We start from the raw sequence: 19925 nt of genomic DNA, 5'->3' as shown, positions 1-19925 counted from the left end.
ATTTAAAGACGAAAAATTCCAAGACAGTGACTTGTACTTCTACAGCTAAACTGCTAAAACTGCTAAGGTAGGGGAAAACAATGAATTAATATAGATTGGCTAAAGCTAAAAATAAATCTTCTTTCTATTCCCCACCCCCTCTTGCCAGCACATTAAATTAAACAGATTACAAATTTATTTTGCCAATCAACTAGGTGATGGAACAAATTTCAACCCTAGAAAGATAGAATCTGAGATGCAATATTAAAAAGAACTGGTCGTTATTATTACTAAGATAATATTTGTGGAATTATTTATTATCTTAGTGAATATGAAATTTGATGGCTTTACTAAGCAATTTGTGGAGTCTAATGTTAAGAAACTTACCGAAAACACACTACGTTTTCTGTGAAAAAAAAACAGTCTATTACTCGTGTGTAGGTGCTTTTAAAACACTGGAAGAAAAGTTATGTCTCTCTAGCCTGTTAGTTTCTTGCCCTTTGTCCTGCCATTTGCCTCTTATCTATTTCTTTAGTGGCGTAGGTGCATTTATGCTCTTAAAACGCAAGAAGAAAATTTTTGTCTGTCTAGCCCTTTAGTTTTTTGCCCTTTGTTTTGCCTTTTGCCTCCTATCTATCCCTTTTCTGATGTAGGTGCGTTTATGCTCTTAAAACGCGAGAAGAAAATTTTTGTCTGTCTAGCCCTTTATTTATTTGCCCTTTGTCTTGCCTTTTGCCTCCTATCTATCCCTTTTGTGATGTAGATGTGTTTATGCTGTTAAAACGCTGGAAGAAAAGTTATGTCGGTCTAGCCCGTTAGTTTCTTGCCCTTTGTCTTGCCTTTTGCTTCCTATCTATCCCTTTTGTGGTGTAGGTGCGTTTATGCTCTTAAAACACTTGAAGAAAATTTTTGTCTGTCTAGCCTTTTAGTTTCTCAATATTTCAAAAGTAATTTTAAGAAGGCTTTCTTGCATTTAGCAATTACTCACAGCTTTCAGCTACAGAAGAATTTTTCAAGAAGACAAAATTGAAAATAAAAAGTTATACAAAATTCTAGAAGGATGCCAAACTCCCTTCAAGCCGGCATGACTATTTGAGGTGCTCTCATAGTGGTTATATTGAATAACGAAGAGCTCCCAAAAGGTTGGAGCAGGGCCATACTGTTCAAACTCTGTGCTTTTCTTTGACAACTGGAATGTCATCAAGTTAACGTCTGTACCTAGTAAAATACAACACCTATGAACAGCCCTAGACTCACCTCACGGAAGAACAACACGGCTTTCGAACTGGTAGGTCCTGTTCTGGTTTTATTTTCATTCTTACATTAGATGGATAATGAGTCCTGGGAAAGGAACAAAAATAAAACTAATCGTCATCAAGAAAGTCTGAGGGGAGAAAATATTTATCGAATGCAGAATATTTGTTTTCGACTTCTATAAGTGCGCAAAAGAGATAGTATCCTGCCAGGATCACAATAAGACAAACCGACAGAATAAAGAAACGTGACCAAAGGAAATGATCCGGTCGATTCAGTAGCTGAAAGAAATGATGTTTTGAGGTTCGTTTGTCGGTATCAGAATATTCTGATAGTGATGTCGAAATGATGGCGCAGGTCGATATAACATATCCTTCTCCTCAGTACTCAATAGACGACTTCAATAAACGTGCATCAAGACCTATTGAACAAATAGGAAATCACCTAAAGCTACGAATAAAAAATGAAAAAAGAGTTAGAAAAGTGAGTGAAACCATTAGTCCAGCAAACCAGAGTCGCTGTAATATTCTTAATGTTGCGAGTAGAGGAGTTAACTATAATGTTCTATCAAAGGGCCCTGCTGCTGCATATACTAGTAATTGCTACTGACTTCCGTTCTCACTTTATTGATTGTCTCGTCTTACCGTATGTCTTGCCAGTACATGATGATTTATTAACAAGTAAATGGGGTCTTGTCCATCTGCTGCATAAAGTTGCGTAGAATATCCAAGGTGTAAAAAATAAAAAGAACAAGTTTTACAAGGCTTAAACTGTGTGGATATTATTGCTCTAATTGAGACGTGGCACAATGAAAACTTGGTCTTAACTTTCAAAGGTTATTCAGTAGAAAAAGTTACTAGAAATGCAACTAGAAATATATGATAATATCAGAAAACATTTTATGGGCATTATATATGGGCAAACATTTCAACTTGGGGTCTGTTAGAGGAAGATATAAGACATTTACGTTGTCGATATGAAAATGATTTAAATTAGTTGTGAGGGATTTTAATATTAGATACTTATTATATACTTATTATTATTTTAATACTTAGCTTCGTTTGTAGGAACGCCAGCTTCTATAACTGATACTTTTAGAAATAGCACATCTAGGAATCAGCATATCTACAAATCCAAAATCAGCACATGAAGACATCTAGAAATAGCACAGACTTTAAAATAAAGGTTAATTGTTGTGAAGGAAGGTTTCCGGAGCCGTGCTTGGATAGTACATTTGTAGTTGGAAATGGACGATTTAGTAGAAAGTTGGAGGTGTGTGAGTTTACAGACTGTCAGGGAGAAATCCGAGCATAATCGGTTGTATATTAACTAGCCTTGAGCTTGTGAAACCACCTAAGTTGGAGTTGAGGTTCTATGTATCTTCAGATCAGATCATTTTTCAGTTGAGGTTAATCTAAGCCTTATAACGGGAATCGCGGGAAAAACAAACTTTTTAAGGTTCAAGATAATTTTGACGCTTGAAAACATGTATAAATTATCAATAGATATCGGTATGACTGAGTGAATATGGGCCAATTTCTTGTAACTGTGCTCAAAGGTTTGAAGAATTAAATAGGAAAATAAAACTAAACTTCTTATGCAATTAGACAATTAGACTTAAAAGTTATGAAAAATTATTTAAAAGATCTACAAGAGTCAGTTTGTAATTATTCTTCATATGATGAAAACCAAAGAGAGAAAATAATCCATTGGTGAAAAGCGACAGAAGCTTAGAGAAGAACAAGGAGTTGGAGCAAGCTTTTAATCTAGATGACACAAAGGATTTCTGGTCGAAAATGAGATCAAATGATAAAAAAAAGGTCCGATCAGATATCTCAACGGGTGGTATTGGGTCAAGTTATTGAGAGAGCATATAAAGAGAATGCATAGGACTAAGAAAGGAAAATTGGACTGATTTTGTATCATTCCCTTTTGTATTTTGTAAGTATTAAGTATTTTTAAGTGCTAAGTATCTTGTATTTTGTATTAATTTTGATTTTGTAATAAGGACTGTAATTTAGTAAGGGAAGCTTCGCCTGATATATATAAAAATAAGTTGTTTGTGTACTGACGTCATGTTTGTCCACTGTCGACTGACGTCATGTTTGTCGAATGACGTCATTATAAGGATTGAGCATTATGCCATCATGAAGTTGTTTGTCGACTGACGTCATGTTTGTCGACTGTATATGACGTCATTGTAAGTATATAAGAAGGCCTTTCAAAGAGAAATTTTTAATATAGATCTTAAAATGACAGAAGAAACAGCAAAGGAAGCTGCTCAAAGAGTTAATTCAAAGAAAAATTTTGTATAAATCCTACAGTGGCAGAAGAAAAAGCCGAGGAAGCTGCTCAAAGAGTTAATTCCAAAAGGCTTGCGGCTAATAGAGAAAGTAAGAAAAGAAAGCGTGCCGAGGAATCACAGCAACAGCGTGAAAACATGCTTGCGTCTCAAAGAGAAATTACCAAAAGCAAGCGTGCCGAGGAAGCTGCTCAAGGATTTTATTCAAAGAGAAATTTCAAAAGAAAGTGTGCCGAGGAATCACAACAACAGCGTGAAAACAGGCTTGCGTCTTCAAATCGGGACTATGTCTAAAATTTGTCCCTATTGCAAGGCCTTGAATTTTAATGGTGAAACAATGGAAATGTGTTGCGCCTCAGGAAAAGTTAAAGTTCCTCAACTGGCTGCACCACCAGAGCCATTGAAGACTTTGCGTACTGGAACTACGTAAGAATCAAAGCGTTTTTTGTTAAACATCAGAAAATATAACTCATGTTTCCAAATGACGTCGTTTGGTGCCCAAGTCGAAAATCAAGAAGCCTACTTTCAAAGTAAAAGGGCAAATTTATCATAGAGCAGGGTCCTTTCTACCATTCTTAGGCAAGAATCATAAATTTATACAACTGTACTTCATCAGTGATAGAAATTCTGTATTGAATGCACGTTGCGAATTTTCTCCCGACATTGAAAGGACTATCGTTTCCCAATTGCAACATATTTTCCGCGGAAATAGTAATTTAGTGCGTCTGTGCAAAACAGCAATAGATTTGATGCCTACTGATACGCATAAAATTGTTATTTCGGCTGACAAAACGCCTCCTGGCCAACATGTGCGTAGAGACAATTTTCCAACTATCGACGAAGTGGCAATCGTTATGGTCGGTGATCAGTTTTTACCTCGAGATATTATTCTTCAGAAGAGAAGCTCTCAGTTGGTAAGAATTGCTGAAAATCATCGAAAAGAAAAAAGAAAAACCAAAAAAAAGAAAAGAAAAAACTAAAAAAGAAAAACCTAGAAAAGAAAAAAACTAAAAAAAGGAAAAAACTAAAAAGAAAACAAACTAATAAAAAGAAGAAACTAAAAAATAGAAAAACTAAAAAATAGAAAAACTAAAAAAGAAAAAACTAAGAAAAGAAAAAACTAAAAAGTACACCCCAGTCGATGATTATAACTTGAGTAGATGTGTTCAAATCGGGACTATGTCTAAAATTTGTCCCTATTGCAAGGCCTTGAATTTTAATGGTGAAACAATGGGAATTTGTTGCGTCTCAGGAAAAGTTAAACTTCCTCAACTGGCTGCATCACCAGAGCCATTGAAGACTTTGCATACTGGAACTAAGTCAGAATCTAAGCGTTTTTTGTTAAACATCAGAAAATATAACTCATGTTTCCAAATGACGTCGTTTGGTGCCCAAATCGAAAATCAATTTACGCCTACTTTCAAAGTAAAAGGGCAAATTTATCATAGAGCAGGGTCCCTTCTACCGTTCTCAGGCAAGAATCATACATTTTTACAACTGTAATTCATCAGTGATAGAAATTCTGAATTGAATGCACGTTGCGAAATTTCTCCCGACGTTGAAAGGACTATCGTTTCCAAATTGCAACATCATTTCCACGAAATAATAATTTAGTGCGTCTGTTCAAAACAGCAATCGATTTGCCACCCCCACCAACAGCTAGTATTTAATAGAATTATTAGTAATGGAGTTTAGCCTTATGCACGGAAAGCATCAATAGTTTTATTGTACCTTCCCGGGTTGCAGCGGTAGCTAGCACCCTACTAAGAGACAATCACGTCCAATATCAAGAAATACAAAAGCCCATACCTTCTAAAAATAATACCGTCAGATCAAAACAAGAACTACATTATGAGAAACATCTTTTCCGAAACCCTTATACAGGAAACTTACCGTCCCTTGGCTTAAATAACGAGGAAAATTTACAGGCTTGAACAAGAAGAAAAATGGCTGAAACCACGATATTCTGCATTGACAGCATCTTTTTTCTGATTTTTCTCCACAGCTAGCAGGGCGCTGGAACACCAAAGAGAGCTCTTTAAAGGTTTATTTTAAAGGAAATTGATGTATTTAAGGACTCTCTGTAATTAATAGAAAAAATTTTTTAAATAGACCAAATTTTTAACGAAAAACTACATTTTTGTAAAACACTGGACAAACAAATTTTATAAACCCCACCTTGCATGCAAAGATCAAAATAGGATGTGTAATCCAGCTCGCAGTGGTAGCTAGCAACCTAATAAGAGACAATCATATCCCATACTAAGAAACAAAATAACTCATAACTTCTAAGAAATAGAGTCGGACCAAAACACTATTGGAACCACCATATCTGAAACCCCTTTATAGGTAACTTGCCATCCCTTGGCGTGAATAATGAGGCAGATCTAAGGGCTTGAGAAACAAGAAAAGTGGCTGCAGCCTAGATATTCTGCATCGACAACATATTTTTCTCCGGTTTCTGTGGGGCATTGGAACATCATAAAGAGATGTTTAATGATAATCGGTATAGTTCTTTATAAATGGCGTTCATGTAAGTTTCATTGATATCATTACAAAAAGATCCGGGTTGTAGCAGTATCTAGCAACCTAGTAAGAGACGATCATGCCCTGTACAAAGTAATATAATAACCCTTAGCCCCTACTATGAGTCAGAAATATACTAACCCATAACATGAAGTACTGTTGTTAGAACCGCCTTCTCTGAAGTCCCTATATAGGAAAATTACCGTCCCTTGGCTTGAAAAACGAGGGAAATCTATTGGCTTGAAAAACAAGAAAAGTGGCTGCAACCCGGATATTCTAGATCAACAGCCTTCTTTTCCGATTTTTTTCCTCAGCTAGCGGGGCACTGGAACATCATAGAGAGCTATTTAATGGCTCATTTTAAAGGAGATTGATTTATTCATGAATATTTTGTAATTAGCAACCTTATTTTAAGAATAAAATCAATTTTTATGAAAAACTAGATTTTTTATAATTATAAAAGAACGAGTCATGAAGCAAATCTAAGGACCAAATTTGTGTATCATTTTGTATTAAGGAATTAATTCTATGCTCACCATAACTGAAATATTAAATTAAAATAAAACCAAAGAGCTTTTTAAGCCCTTTTCAGTAAAATCGTGGTTGCAGCGGTAGCTGCAACCTGCTAAGAGTGGAAACAAGTCCTATGTTAACCAAAAAATATCCTAAAACTCCTTAAATAGTACCAGATAAAACACAAAGTACACGACTAGAACAGCCTTGTCATCCAAGTGGTAGTGGTAGCTATCGACCTAGTAAGAGACAATCCCGTCGAATAGTAAAAAATAAAATAGCCCATAATTCTTAAAAACAGAATCAGATCGAAACACAAAGTAGACTATCAGAATCATCTTTCCTGAAACCCATGTACAGGAAACGTACAGCTCCTTGGCTTGAATAACGAGGTAAAATCTATTAGCTTGAAAAACAAGAAAAGTGGCAGCAAGCACGATATTCTGCATCAATGACATCTTGTTTCCTTTTCCCCTCTGTATCTAGAGGGGCACTGGAACACATAAAGAACTTTTAAATGGCTCATTTTAAAGGAAAATGGTACATCTAGTGCCTTTTGTAATTAGCAAAAACCTGGTTTTTAAAATGAAATCAGTTTTTAGGAAAATTATATTAAGGAGCAAACTCTAGCCCATAGTAACTGAAATATTAAAATATATATCTGTATACACGATGATGCAACATAATTACTTTTTGACAATATATTACATTAAGCGAATACAAAGATAAAGAAAATGTAGAGTTAATAAAGACCAAGGAAGGTATTTTAAACAGTAGTTATATGAAAAATCGGTTTAGTTTACATATAGGATCTGTTAGTTCATTGTAAATAGGGATTATTTCAAGTTTCACTCGTGTCTTGGTTGTAGAGATACCTGTAACCTAGTAAGAACAAACCATCGTCTCTTACTATTCCAATAAAGAACAAGTGCCATAAAAAGCCATAGGCTTTTTCCTCTTTTTAATTATCCTTGAAAAATAATGGTTGCAGCGATTACAGAAAGCATCAACATGGCTCATCATACAAATATTAGAAGAAATGAAAAACTTAAATGCTCAAAATTTTATGGGCCAATTTTTCAAACATTTTTTCATATTTTAAACACCAGAAACTGAACGGTGTATTTATATTATAACTTGCCACAATATAATGAGAATGGACTCTTCTTCGGTGCTGAAGGATTCGAGTTCAACACACTCTATGGTTACGATCGATCTTAAAAAATCAGTTTAAACAATCGGTGCCAACAACAGCAGATATCGTAGATGGACAAGGATGGGTTAAATAAATTTTCAAATTGGGATAAATCTATTTATTTAGACAAGGAAAATAAACAGGTTTTAGTCCAGATATTTCGATCTCAAATGCAGCGATCCTCTTCAGTATAATTACTAAAATGATATAATAGAAACTAGCATATTTATGCGAAAAAAATGACTTTTTGGGTGATTCACGATCCGGATCATTTACATGATTATGTTAAGAGAGAGTTCACTGTAAAAGTTCATTCAAAATCTTCATGTAAATTTCTTTCTTTACCCAGAAGTAAAACAAATTTCCAATGCAGGTTAATAGGAACTCTACGGCTCTTAGTTCTCCCTCAAATTCCTCTTCCGGAGAATCTTTATTTGAAGTTTTGAAGCGGAAGATTTTAGAACAGAAAAGAAGTGCGATGGAACATACGCTACGACTACCATTCCACATAGTGGAGCCAGCTACAAAGATACGAATGACATCATCGCCCCCATGCTTCTGCATTGCCCTTTGAAATAGGTAACGGTATAATTTAGTTTCAATTAGTCTTACATATAAGTTTCAAATATCAACTTCTTTGGTTTTTCACTAAACTTTAATTCAACTTCTTTAATTTCTGCTTTAAAAGCCTCCAATAGAACCCAAAGTCTTTTTATTTTTTTTTTATGGTTTTTTGTTTAATGGTTTTATCACCATTATGACGACATTCATTATCTAGTGTATGAAAATGCAAATTTTTGAAATATTGATTTTATTTTAAATATATTTTTTTTAATTACAAAAGGTGCTAGAAAAGAAGAGATCATTGCAAATAGTAACTGAAAGTTAATATAATAAAGGACGAACTCCAATCGAAGTAACTGAAAAATTAAAATAAGTTATCCTATACAACATGGTGCAACATATGTATCTTCACTATCTATCTATATATATAAAAATAAGTTGTTTGTCTTCTTGTCTGTCGAGTGACGTCACAGTCCGCATATGACGTCTGAATTATTTCATAACATACCAATTCAAAAACGAATGAATTCAAGCCGACGTAGCTCATCTATCTATCTATATATATACGAATAAGTTGTCTGTGTGTCTGTCAAGTGACGTCACTGTCCGTATATGACGTCTGAATTATTTTATCGCATACCAATTCAAAACGAATGTATTCAAGCCGAACTACCTGTGTTGGCGCAGTGGGTTTGACCTTAGCGTGGTAATACGGGACCCAGTGATCGAACCATGCTGCAGGAATGCACTACAGGGCTGACGTAGGGACCTTAGTAGTCAAGAACGTCGTTAATCCGATAGTGAACTAAAATCTTCAATTTCCATTCAAATGAGCCCTCTTTGAATTTTGTTGAAGCAACCCTTCCATAAGAACCATATATATCCCCAGCACTTAACTTACAACACCTCCGCCGGGCCCTGGGGGCTTGTGTCGACACTGGAGTTTTTTTTATTTGACCTTTGAATAATTTTTAACATATTTCTTATCAAATGCATTTGGAGGAAAGGGGGCATAGGCATCTCCCATTATGATCCATCTGATCTCCCTTGACTCTTAAAAACTTAACTAGAGCTTTCAATTTCCAATATAAGTGAACCTTTCTGATGTTTATACAAACATCCCTTCCACAACAACCATATATGTCCCAAGGGCATAACCTACAACGCCTGCCTCCAAGCCCTGGGGGATTCTGTAGACCCTGGAGTTTCGGTTATATGATCTTTGAAATTTTTATAAAAAAATGGCTATCTCAAAGTTCTTATCGGATGGGTTTGAGCAAAATAAGGCATGGAGGGAGGCTAGTTGCCCTCCAATCTCTTTTGACTCTTAAAAAGTGAATTATAACTTTCAATTTCCAATCAAATGAGGCTTCTCTGAAGTTTATATGAGCATCCCTTCCATAAGAGCTGTATATGCCCCCAGAACATAACTTACAATGTCTGGGCCCTTGTGGGTTGTGTTGACTTAGGAGTTTTTTTTCTTATCTGACCTTTGAACTATTTTTAACAAAATAGCTATCTCAAAGCTATTATCAAATGGCTTTGCGGAGAAAAGGTAGTGGGGAGGGGACTAGTTGTCTTCCTATCTCTTTTGACTCTCAAAAATTGAACTAGAACTTTCAATTTCCAATAAAACAAACCCTCTCTGAAGTTTATATGATCATCCCTTCCATAAGAACTTTATCTGCCCCCATGGCATAGCTTGCAACGCCTGCCCCCTGACCCTGAGGGGTCGCGTTGACACCAAAGTTTTTGTTATCAGATGTTTGGGTACTTGTGTATTATTCAGAACACACTCAATAATTGTAGTTAGGTTCTTTTGTGAAACAAACTACGAGAATTTACTTACACTCAAGAATTTTGCTGAAAAAACCCGGTTTCATAGTCACCAAGACGAAACTCAATTGAGTTTGCTACGCATAGTGATAGAAGATAGTGTCTGAACATGGATTTTGAAATGAAGATTCGGGATTTGTCAAAGACTGGAAAAGAGGTAAATATATTTTCCAGTATAAGGGGTTGTTGCCCACAACAAAACAGTGCGTCAATGGACACACCATGACTTTATACTCATACAAGAAGGAACATTTCTGGAAGTGTAACAATAGGCCATGTTTGAAAAAAGTCAATTTTGTTGCCCTTGAATCCCTTTTGATTCTTAAAAGATAAAATATAACTTTCAGTTTCCAATCAAATTAGCCTTCACTGAAGTTAATGCAAGCAATCCTTCCAAAAGAACCATATATACCCCAGGGCATAGCTTACAATAACTACCCCTGTGCCCTTGGGGGTTGTGTTGATACCACAGTTTATTTTATCTGACTTTTTAACTATTTTTAACAAAATAGCCATATCAAAATGTTTACCTGACGCATTTAGGGGAAAAGGACGAGGGGGGCTACTTACCCTCTGATCTCTTTTGACTCTTAAAAAGTGAACTAGAACCTTCACTCTCCTAACAAATGAGCCCTCTCAGAAGTTTATATGACCATTCCTTCCATGTGAACCATGTATGCCCCTAGTGCATAATTTACAACGCCTAGCCTTGGGCCCTGGGAGGTTGTGTTGACACCATAGTTTTTGTTATCTAACCTTTTAACTATTTTAAATGAAATAGCTATCTCAAAATTTGTATCTGATACATTTGGGAAAAAAGGCATAGAGGGAGAGGGGTCTAGTTGCCATCCACTCTTTTCACCCTTAAAAAGTGAACTACAACTATCACTTTACAAACAAATGAGCCCTCTCTGAAGTTTATACAAGCATCCCTTCCACAAGAACCATATATACCCCCAAGACATAACTTAAAACGCCTGCCCCTGGGCCCTGGGGGGTTGTACCATCACTGGAAATTTCGCTATTTAATCTAACTATTTTTGACAAAATGGCTATATAAAAAAAATTCTGATACCTTTGGGGAAAAAAGGGCGTGGGGGCAGGCTAGCTCTTTTGACTCTTTAAAGTGAACTACAACTTTCATTTCCAATCAAATGAGCCCTCTCCAAAGTTTAGACAAGCATCCCTTCTATAAGAACCCTGTATACCCCTAGGGTATAATTTAAACCACCTGCCTTCAGGTCCTGGGGAGCTTTGTCGACATTGGTGTTTTTCTTATTGGACATTAAAACCATTTTTAACAAAATGTCTATCTCAAAATATTTATATGATGCATTTGAGAAAAAAAAACGTGATGGGAAGGGGCTAGATGCCATTTTGACTCTTAAAAAGTGAACTAGAAATTTTAATTCCAAATCAAATGAGCCCTCTCTGAAATTTATACAAATATCCCTTCTATAAGAACCTTATATGATCCCAGGGTATAACTTACAACACCTACCCCTGGGCTTTGGAGGTGTGTGGTGTTGACACTGAAGTTTTGTTACCTGACCTTTGAACTATAATTAAAAATAAACAAGAACTTTCAATTTCCAATACAATGAGCCCTCTCTGAAGTTTATACAAGCATCCCTTCCATGAGAACCATATTTGCCTTCAGGGAATAACTTAAAACGCCTGCCCCTGGTCCCTGGGGGGTTGTGTCGAAAACTGAAGTTTTGTTATATTATCTTTGAACCATTTTAAAAACTGGCTATCTAAATTTTCATTGAATGTACTTGGGGGAAAAACGTTAAGAAAGGGGGCCAGTTTCCCTTTGATCACTTTTTGACTCTGAAAAAGTGAACACTTTTTGGAATAATATAAGTAAGAGTTTTTTACATTTTAAAAGTAGATTTTTTAATTCTGTGGTGTTTCCTTGAAAGTACCAAGTTGAATATGAACAATTCACTAAAAATAAATATTTCAGGGAATCTATTCGACAATACCTATGAATGGTAATGTTTTTCACTGTGCCCTAAAGGATTATATTACTGTTTAAAAAATCTTAAAGTAGCTTTTATCATTTTATAATATTTGCTTCTAGAGACTTGGATTGTGATGCTGATACAACCTCTTCAATAGGAAATACTATAAAATTCTAAGAATTTCTTTAAACACTTTGGATAAAAGAGTAATTGAAGGCAAATTTACATCTTTTCAGAAGTAGGTCCCAGGAGTTTTGTTCTTATTTGTTAAAAGTAAACTGTCAATTAAAATTTTTCAGAATAATTTTAGACAAATATTGGTATATTTTAGTAGATCAGGGGCATTGCTATAGCATTGCATTAGTAAGGACCATATGGCTTTGTTTTATTATTACCATAATTTTTTTTCCCCAGAGGCACTTCATATGGAAGGGACTGTCATATAAACTTCAAAGGGGGCTCCTTCAATTAGAAATTGAGAGTTCTAATGCCCTTTTTTAAGTGTGAAAAGTGATCACAGGAGAACTAGCCTCCCCTCCCCCCCTGCGGAGAGGGGGGGGGGTTAAGAGAGGGGGCCAGTTTCCCTTTGACCACTTTTGAGTCTACAAAAGTGAACTAGAACTTTTGATTTCTGATCAGATGAGCCTTCCCTGAAGTTTATATGAGCATCCATTCCATAAGAACTATATTTGCCCCAAGGGCATAACTTACAACGCTTGCCCCTAGGCACTGGGGGGTTATGTTGACCTGGAGCTTTTTTTATAAGATCTTGAATTATTTTTAACAAAATGGCTACCTCAAAATTTTCATCAGATGTATTTAGGAGAAGGGTGCAGGGGGGGGGGCTAGTTGCCCTGTGATTCACTTTAGTGGAAGGCCTCCATACTAGGCCTATAGCATATAAAAATGTAATTGTAGAAATGCACCCATTTCATGTTGACCCTCCTCCTCTGTGGGGCAAACTAAAATTGTGTAAAGTTGGCAGAGTTTTGAAACAGAAAGAGTTGGAGTTGTACAAATTAGGCTATATTCTAAATACTAGGATAATTCTAGTTATCACTGATAATTTCTGTATAGTAGGAAGTAAAAAACTCACACATCCATTAATGGTAATATCCAAGATTGTTCCCTTTCACTTTCAAGTTTAAACTAGCCACCTGTATCTAAACAAAATAAACATCCAATTTTGTTTACATATAACATGACCTATAGAGCAAAGTGTATAAGTCCATGAGCCCTGTGGGTAGCAGTGGACTTGATTCCAATCAACCTGGCCTGTATTCCAATCAACTACTAATTCAACCAATCAAAAAAAAAGAGAAAACACCCTCTAAAAAAACAGCATCTTAATGAAAATCACACCATCAAATTCAGAGTATCAGAGAACCCTATTGCAGAAGTCTCAAGTTCCTATCTGTAAAAATGTTGAACAAAGATTACAGTAAAAATATTACATATGTGTGTTTTTTTTCTCCCCAGGGATGATCATATCAACCCATTAGTCCAGTAATATTGTGAGAGGGCCTTTTCAAACAGATATTAAAAGTTCTAGTGCTCTTTTTAAGTGACCAAATAAATTGAAGGGCAACTAGACCCCCTTCCATGCTCATTTCTCCCAAAGTCACCTGATCAAAATTTTGAGATAGCCATTTTGTTCAGCATGGTAGAAAACTCTAATAACTATGCCTTGAGGATGACTTGATTCTCCACGGCCCTTGGGGGAAGGGCTGCATGTTATGAACATGGCCCATTGCTCACATAAATTATTGGCTATTTTGAAGTATACAAACATTTTCAGAGGGTTTTTTTCAGGTGGGGGGTTGGGGGGAGAAGGTAACATGGGTGGAGCTTTCCATAGAGGAATTTTCCATGAAGGGGGCAACAGATTTCCCAGTATTATTAAAAAAAAATCAGAAATTAAATAAAAAAAATCGTTATTTTATCTGAAAGTAAGGAGCAATATTAAAGCTTATAACAAACAGAAATTTTTATGTATTAAGGCCATTACTTCCTCCTCAACACCTCACTCTATACTAAAGTTTTTAGTAATTTTGAAAAAAACTTCTTATTGTTCCAATTAACATTGTGTTTCAGTAGTCATTCTGAAAGAATTGTGACAAAATTAAATCTTTAGCATAAAGAGGAAGGTGTTGAGGAGGAGGCAATTCCCTTCATATGTGTAATAATTTCTGTTTGTTATAAGTTTGAATGTTGCTCCTTACTTTCAGTTGAAAAAATTTTCAGTTAAATTAATAAAAAAAAATTTGTTAGCAGAGGTTAAGGGATAAAATAATATGTAACATTTGGTAATGATACTTGCAAGTATTTAGAGAATTTTTAAGTTTAAAGCAACATCAACAAAATGAAAAAACAGAAAAATGTATTATAAATATGTAACTTTTGCTGCGTATTTGCAAATCAAAGAGAGTTGGGGTAAAGTAAACTTCTTTTAGGATTGATTTAAGTAAATATGTTCATATTTTTAAAAGTTATTTTCTGAACCTATCTGTGTTTCCATCTTATTACACTCAACTACACACTAATACCATATTTCATTCCATGATTTTTAATGTTTTTGTGCTTAACCTCTCTTTGGTATCAGAATAGCATTGTCATTTGCTAAAAGAAACACAATAAATTGTCAAGACTATTTTGACATTCTAAAATATTTACTCATAGTATTTTTTAAGGTACACCAATACCCTCAGTTCCCCTGAGTTGTCAAGTATACCTTGAACTGTATAAATGTATGCAATTTCCCCACCATGGAATTTTTCTAAAATGAAACACTTTTTGGAATAATATAAGTAAGAGTTTTTTACATTTTAAAAGTAGATTTTTTAATTCTGTGATGTTTCCTTGAAGGTACCAAGTTGAATATGAACAGTTCACTAAAAATAAATATTTTAGGGAATCTATTCAACAATGCTGATGAATGGTAATGTTTTTCAATGTGCCCTAAAGGATTATATTACTGTTTGAAAAATACTAAAGTAGCTTTTATCATTTTATAATATTTGCTTCTAGAGACTTGGATTGTGATGGTGATATAACCTCTTCAATAGGAAATTCTATAAAATTCTTTAAACACTTTGGATAAAAGAGTAATTGAAGGCAAATTTATACCTTTTCAGAAGTAGGTCCCAGGAGTGTTGTTCTTACTTGTTAAAAGTAAACTGTCAATTAAATTTTCAGAATAATTTTAGACAAATATTGGTACATAGGCCTTTCACTTCAGACAGCTTGTGACAAAACTAAACAATTACCCAGAAAAATAGACAGAGAGGCATGGGAGAAAGGGATTAACTATATAATAGTTTAAAAAGATTAACTAAGGTTAAGCTGAATCACTTGAATGTAGGCTAGGCCTACTATGAGTATACAAAACAGTTTTCTTGTTCAATTAAGGTTATTTCAGCAATTAACAACATGCCAATAATTCTGCAGATTTGATAAGATACATAGAAATCGAAAAATTGTCATTTACCTTCTTTTGAACGTTGCTTTTTGCTCAAATTTTATTAGCCAATTCCAATTCCAGGATTTGTATGAGGTTATACCGACTGTAAATCATGGAATGTTGTTTTAATTTTTTTTTCCTAAAGACGCTATCTATTTGCTAATGCAATATTGAGCTTAGAGATGGCACTAAGACTGACTTTTATAGCAAGACACGTTGTAAAGAAAAATTTGGACATTGTTTGAAAAGACAAACTTTTGTCTTGGATTGGATCCAACCCCATATCGGAATTATTTGATATGAATTTACTGATAGCAGGACTATGTAAGGTATTTCGAATGCCCAGGATTTAAGTGTAAAACCCATAAAAAAATGAATGTAAGGTGTAAATGATAGGGAGAACAATGAGCACGCTAAAAACTATGTTAAGTTAATTTTGAAACTTAATGATCGTAATGAAATCCGGTCAGTATTGCATAAGAAAGAAAGAGCTGACTTGCCTTATTCAAAAGCTTTTAATGACTATGATGATGCAAGACATATTCTCGTAGGATTCAGGAGGTATGAATCATAAAAAAGTGTTCGAAAATCTAAGCATCGATAGTTTCAGCGCTTTTATAATGAGAGTAATTCCCGGGCAAGTTAAGTCCCCAAAAGGGGCTCATGGAGAATCTATGCCCTTATTAAATAACTATATAAAATTACCAATCTATAAAGGTTTTATTAACCCTTTCATGGTGATCAATCTGCTGGTCTAAAAACTACTGGTCTAAGAAATAAAAACAAACAAAAAACAAAAAAGATACTAAAATAATACATTGTACCCATGTTACTCTTTTTTTAGGTAGTGCTATTCCGCTACCTATAATATACCTTTGTGCATGTTTATGCAAAAATTTTGTTTCTCTTTCAAAGGGAAGTGAATGTGGTTCACATGTCATTGACGTAACATCTTTATCTCGCTATTTTCGACCAGTGCACTTGGGCGCTTTGAAAAACAGTCCTAAGGAATTCGTATTTTCTCTTTTCTAGTAAATATGTTTTATTTGCTTTTCTCTTCAGTTACTTTATAATTTTCAAAGAAAACTTGCCTTTGCATAAATTTTGACCATGTGTTTGCCCATTTTGCATCATTAACGTTTAGATAAAGAAACATTCCTCATATGGCATTTGCAATTATTTCTTGGGAGATAACAGTTAGCTCAAGTACCAACTAAAGCCAATGTAAGAAAAGCAAATGTTCGCAGATGGTCTAGGCCCATATTTGACATCTTAGCCTATTCCTTCCCTCCTAACTATATTAAAACAATATTTTAGCTTTAAATAATAACTACATCAATCCTGAAATAATTCTAAAAATGTACCATGTGGGAACCACCCGCGTGGCAGATGGCAGTTGCACCACTGAACCTTCAATGGTTAATGAAAACTTATCGAAAGTTGCTACATCTCTATTGTTGGAAAAATTTAATTATTCCGGGACTGTGTGGTTTTAGTATGTTTTTCTATGAGAGAGGGGGGCGATCTTGAGTACAATGTGTATATCTAGGAAAAGCCATGCTTTCATTCACACCTATTGAAGACTAAAAAATAACTGAAGAAAAAAAAAAGAAAGAATGAATTATCACCCCACATATAGATATTCCTGTTTATATTTGGTCATTAATATTAGAGAAATGGCTAAACTAACAGTCAAAATTCATAAATCTATGAAAAGCCAAGCTTTCGTTCTATCAAAAACCTGGTACCCAATTGACACTATATAGAACGTACAGAGAAAAGCTATAACAGATATGGTATTTTACTCACAAAATCTAATGTCTCGTGGATTCTTCAATTTCAACGTCCAAACTTCAATGTCCAATGCTCAAAATGTCCACACCTAAATTTTCACACTTTTCAAGCGCACTGATCAAAAATAGCGAGAGTGGGTGTTTTCTTGGCTAGAAGGACAGTCTGATGTTTGGACCATATTAAGTACCTTGTTTCTTGTAAAACTACTCACTGAACTTCCAGATAATTTATTACAAAACAGAACCATCTCGGTATTGATCCGGCAGCTAGGGCTCTTAAAAGGAAGGCATGTTCAGATAATAGTTCTAGGCTATGATATCCTAGACTGATACAGATTATATTACAAAATATAAATAGTCCAATTCACGATGTTTGCTAAAATTATAAAGTACCAGTTCGTCTGTGCGAATATTCTAAAAGACTCACAGAAAAAGTTAAAAACAATGGACCGCGATTTGCCAGTTAAATTGACATACTATACGGGCATTTCTTCCTTGAGGATTCGATAATTTTTTATTTATGAAGGAAAAAAAGGTGAAAACATATCAAAGGTATTTTCTTTCAGTAAAGCGCAAATTCTGTTCTCGTCTTGAGAAGCCATGGAGGTTGTAAGCCCTACTTAAGTTAATTTTTCCTCGTTCTGAGTTTGACTCGGGTATTTATTGTAATTTCTGTTCGTTTCTAGTTTCATTTATTTATTGATAGTGATTTATGGTAGTTTTACACTAAAAGATTATTTGACTCTATTTTTGCTCATTCTTGGATTATTAAAGCTTTTTACTTTTCTTTGAGAAATTGTCTTATGGATTTTTTTTATATTAATAAAGCACAAATTGACGGTAAAGGAAAGAAAAGGTAATTTCTGTACCCCTTGAGTTTCATTTATGCATTGATAGAGATCTGTGGTAATTTTAAGCTTGGCAGATTATTTGTCTTTATTTTTACTCATTCTTGGCTTAATTGAGCTCTTTACTTTTCTTTGAAAAACTTGTTTAGTGGAAAACGTTTTATAATTTAATTTAATAATAAAAAGCAAATACAAATAAAAAATTGGCTTTAAAATGAGCCGTTTAAACATCTCCTTGTAATGTTTCAATGCCCCACTAGTAGCGACTAAAATTACGATTAATTTGGAGACACATCACTGCTTTCAATGAGAGAAATGCTTTTCCTTGTTGCTCCAGATAGGTGAATCTAATTCTCCTATATAGGATTTTCGACTATGGTCATTCCGATGGTGCTGTTTTCATTTTGATCAGTCACCATTTTTGTAGGACTTTTAGTTGTTTTTTTCTTCATAAATGTATCTAGTTTCTTCCACCCCTAACTAGTTTCTAGTTAACTAACTAGTAACCAGTTAGTTTTCCACCCCTCAACTAGTTTCTAATAGTGACTCTTCTTCACTTGACAGTTTTTTTTATATTTAAAAACACACTTATGAATTTTCGTTTACTATGGTCAAGATTCAAGAGTTTGTTATTGATGATGCTCCCTTTTAGAAACCTAAATATTACTAGGTCTCGTCTCATGCTCCAACCATGATAGGTATGTGATCACTATGTATACACTTTTAGTGATTATTGTAAGAATTTCCTTATTTTTTACTTTTTTTTCTCACCATGATCTTTGTTACGACTCATTGTTTTACGACTCAAAAGTTTAATTAAACTAATTATAAGATAGCTTTGTTGTTAAATAAATTTTGAACAATTTAGTGATCATTGCTAGAATTTTCTGATTTCCCGCATCTTTTTGTGCCGGACATAATGCCACTTTTCACTGCTGGAGATGTTCTTAGATATTAGCTAAAATATTCAATAAGTTGGCAAATATAATATAAAATATGCTGGGTATCTGGCTCAAGGTTCAGACACAGAATAAATTAGAAGTAATAGTCACTTATTGCGGCAATTCCCTTGTCAATCAAACAATTTTGATGGCTATCAGAAGCTTGTATGATTAGTCTGTATCACTCTTCAAAATAGCAATGATGAATACAGTTATTTGGAAATTCGGGCAAATAATCCTTCGGCTAATCTGACTGTCTATTTTATAAGATTTTATCGATAATGTTCTGGCTTTTTTGAAAATTTCGAAAAATGCCGAATATATTGGAAATTTGACCTTTAAAATGTAAAACTTCGACTTATTCAACTATGTTGAGCCAAATAGCTACCGAACAATTTTGATCGGATCTCTGGGGTAAAGAGGCGTGGGAGGCCTCCAGTTCCTCTCCAAAATTGTGGGTATATTTTCTTATATACCGTTCGAATGAGCCCTCTTCCAATATCTTAGGACCATTGCTTCGTTACAAACATTCATGGAAAGAAAAAAAAAATTAGAGGCATCCATGATCTTTCGTCTGGCATGAAATGTAAAATTTCTCCTTTTTTGGATAGGAGTTGGAACCTCTACATCCGGGTTTTCTGATAGGCTGAACGTGATGGTGTGATTTTCATCAGGTTCGCTTAACTTTTTGGGGATGTTCCCTACCCCTTTTCTGAAAATGAGGAAATTTTCTCTGACTCATAGCTT

General features: G+C 34.6%; 2 protein-coding genes across 7 annotated transcripts in view; one reads left to right on the top strand and one right to left on the bottom strand.

Annotated features, from left to right (window-relative positions):
* LOC136031723 (uncharacterized) overlaps window positions 1-15728 on the bottom strand; it is a 94285-nt gene extending 78557 nt beyond the window's left edge. For 4 of the 6 annotated variants that reach the window (XR_010618566.1, XR_010618565.1, XM_065711429.1 and 1 more), the window contains exon 1: window positions 15624-15728. The gene's annotated coding sequence lies outside the window, so the exon portion shown is untranslated. Of the gene's footprint in view, window positions 1-5428; window positions 5552-15623 lie in introns of all 6 variants that reach the window. The other 2 variants (XM_065711431.1, XM_065711430.1) reach the window with 1 other exon arrangement.
* The window catches only part of LOC136031730 (vesicular glutamate transporter 1-like), a gene marked incomplete at its 5' end in the record, with an annotated part of 404579 nt that overhangs the window by 173692 nt on the left and 210962 nt on the right, over window positions 1-19925 (top strand).

Source organism: Artemia franciscana, chromosome 10, assembly GCF_032884065.1.
Source record: "Artemia franciscana chromosome 10, ASM3288406v1, whole genome shotgun sequence".
Taxonomy (NCBI): Eukaryota; Metazoa; Arthropoda; class Branchiopoda; order Anostraca; family Artemiidae; genus Artemia; species Artemia franciscana.
This window is presented reverse-complemented; position numbering and strand designations above follow the sequence as displayed.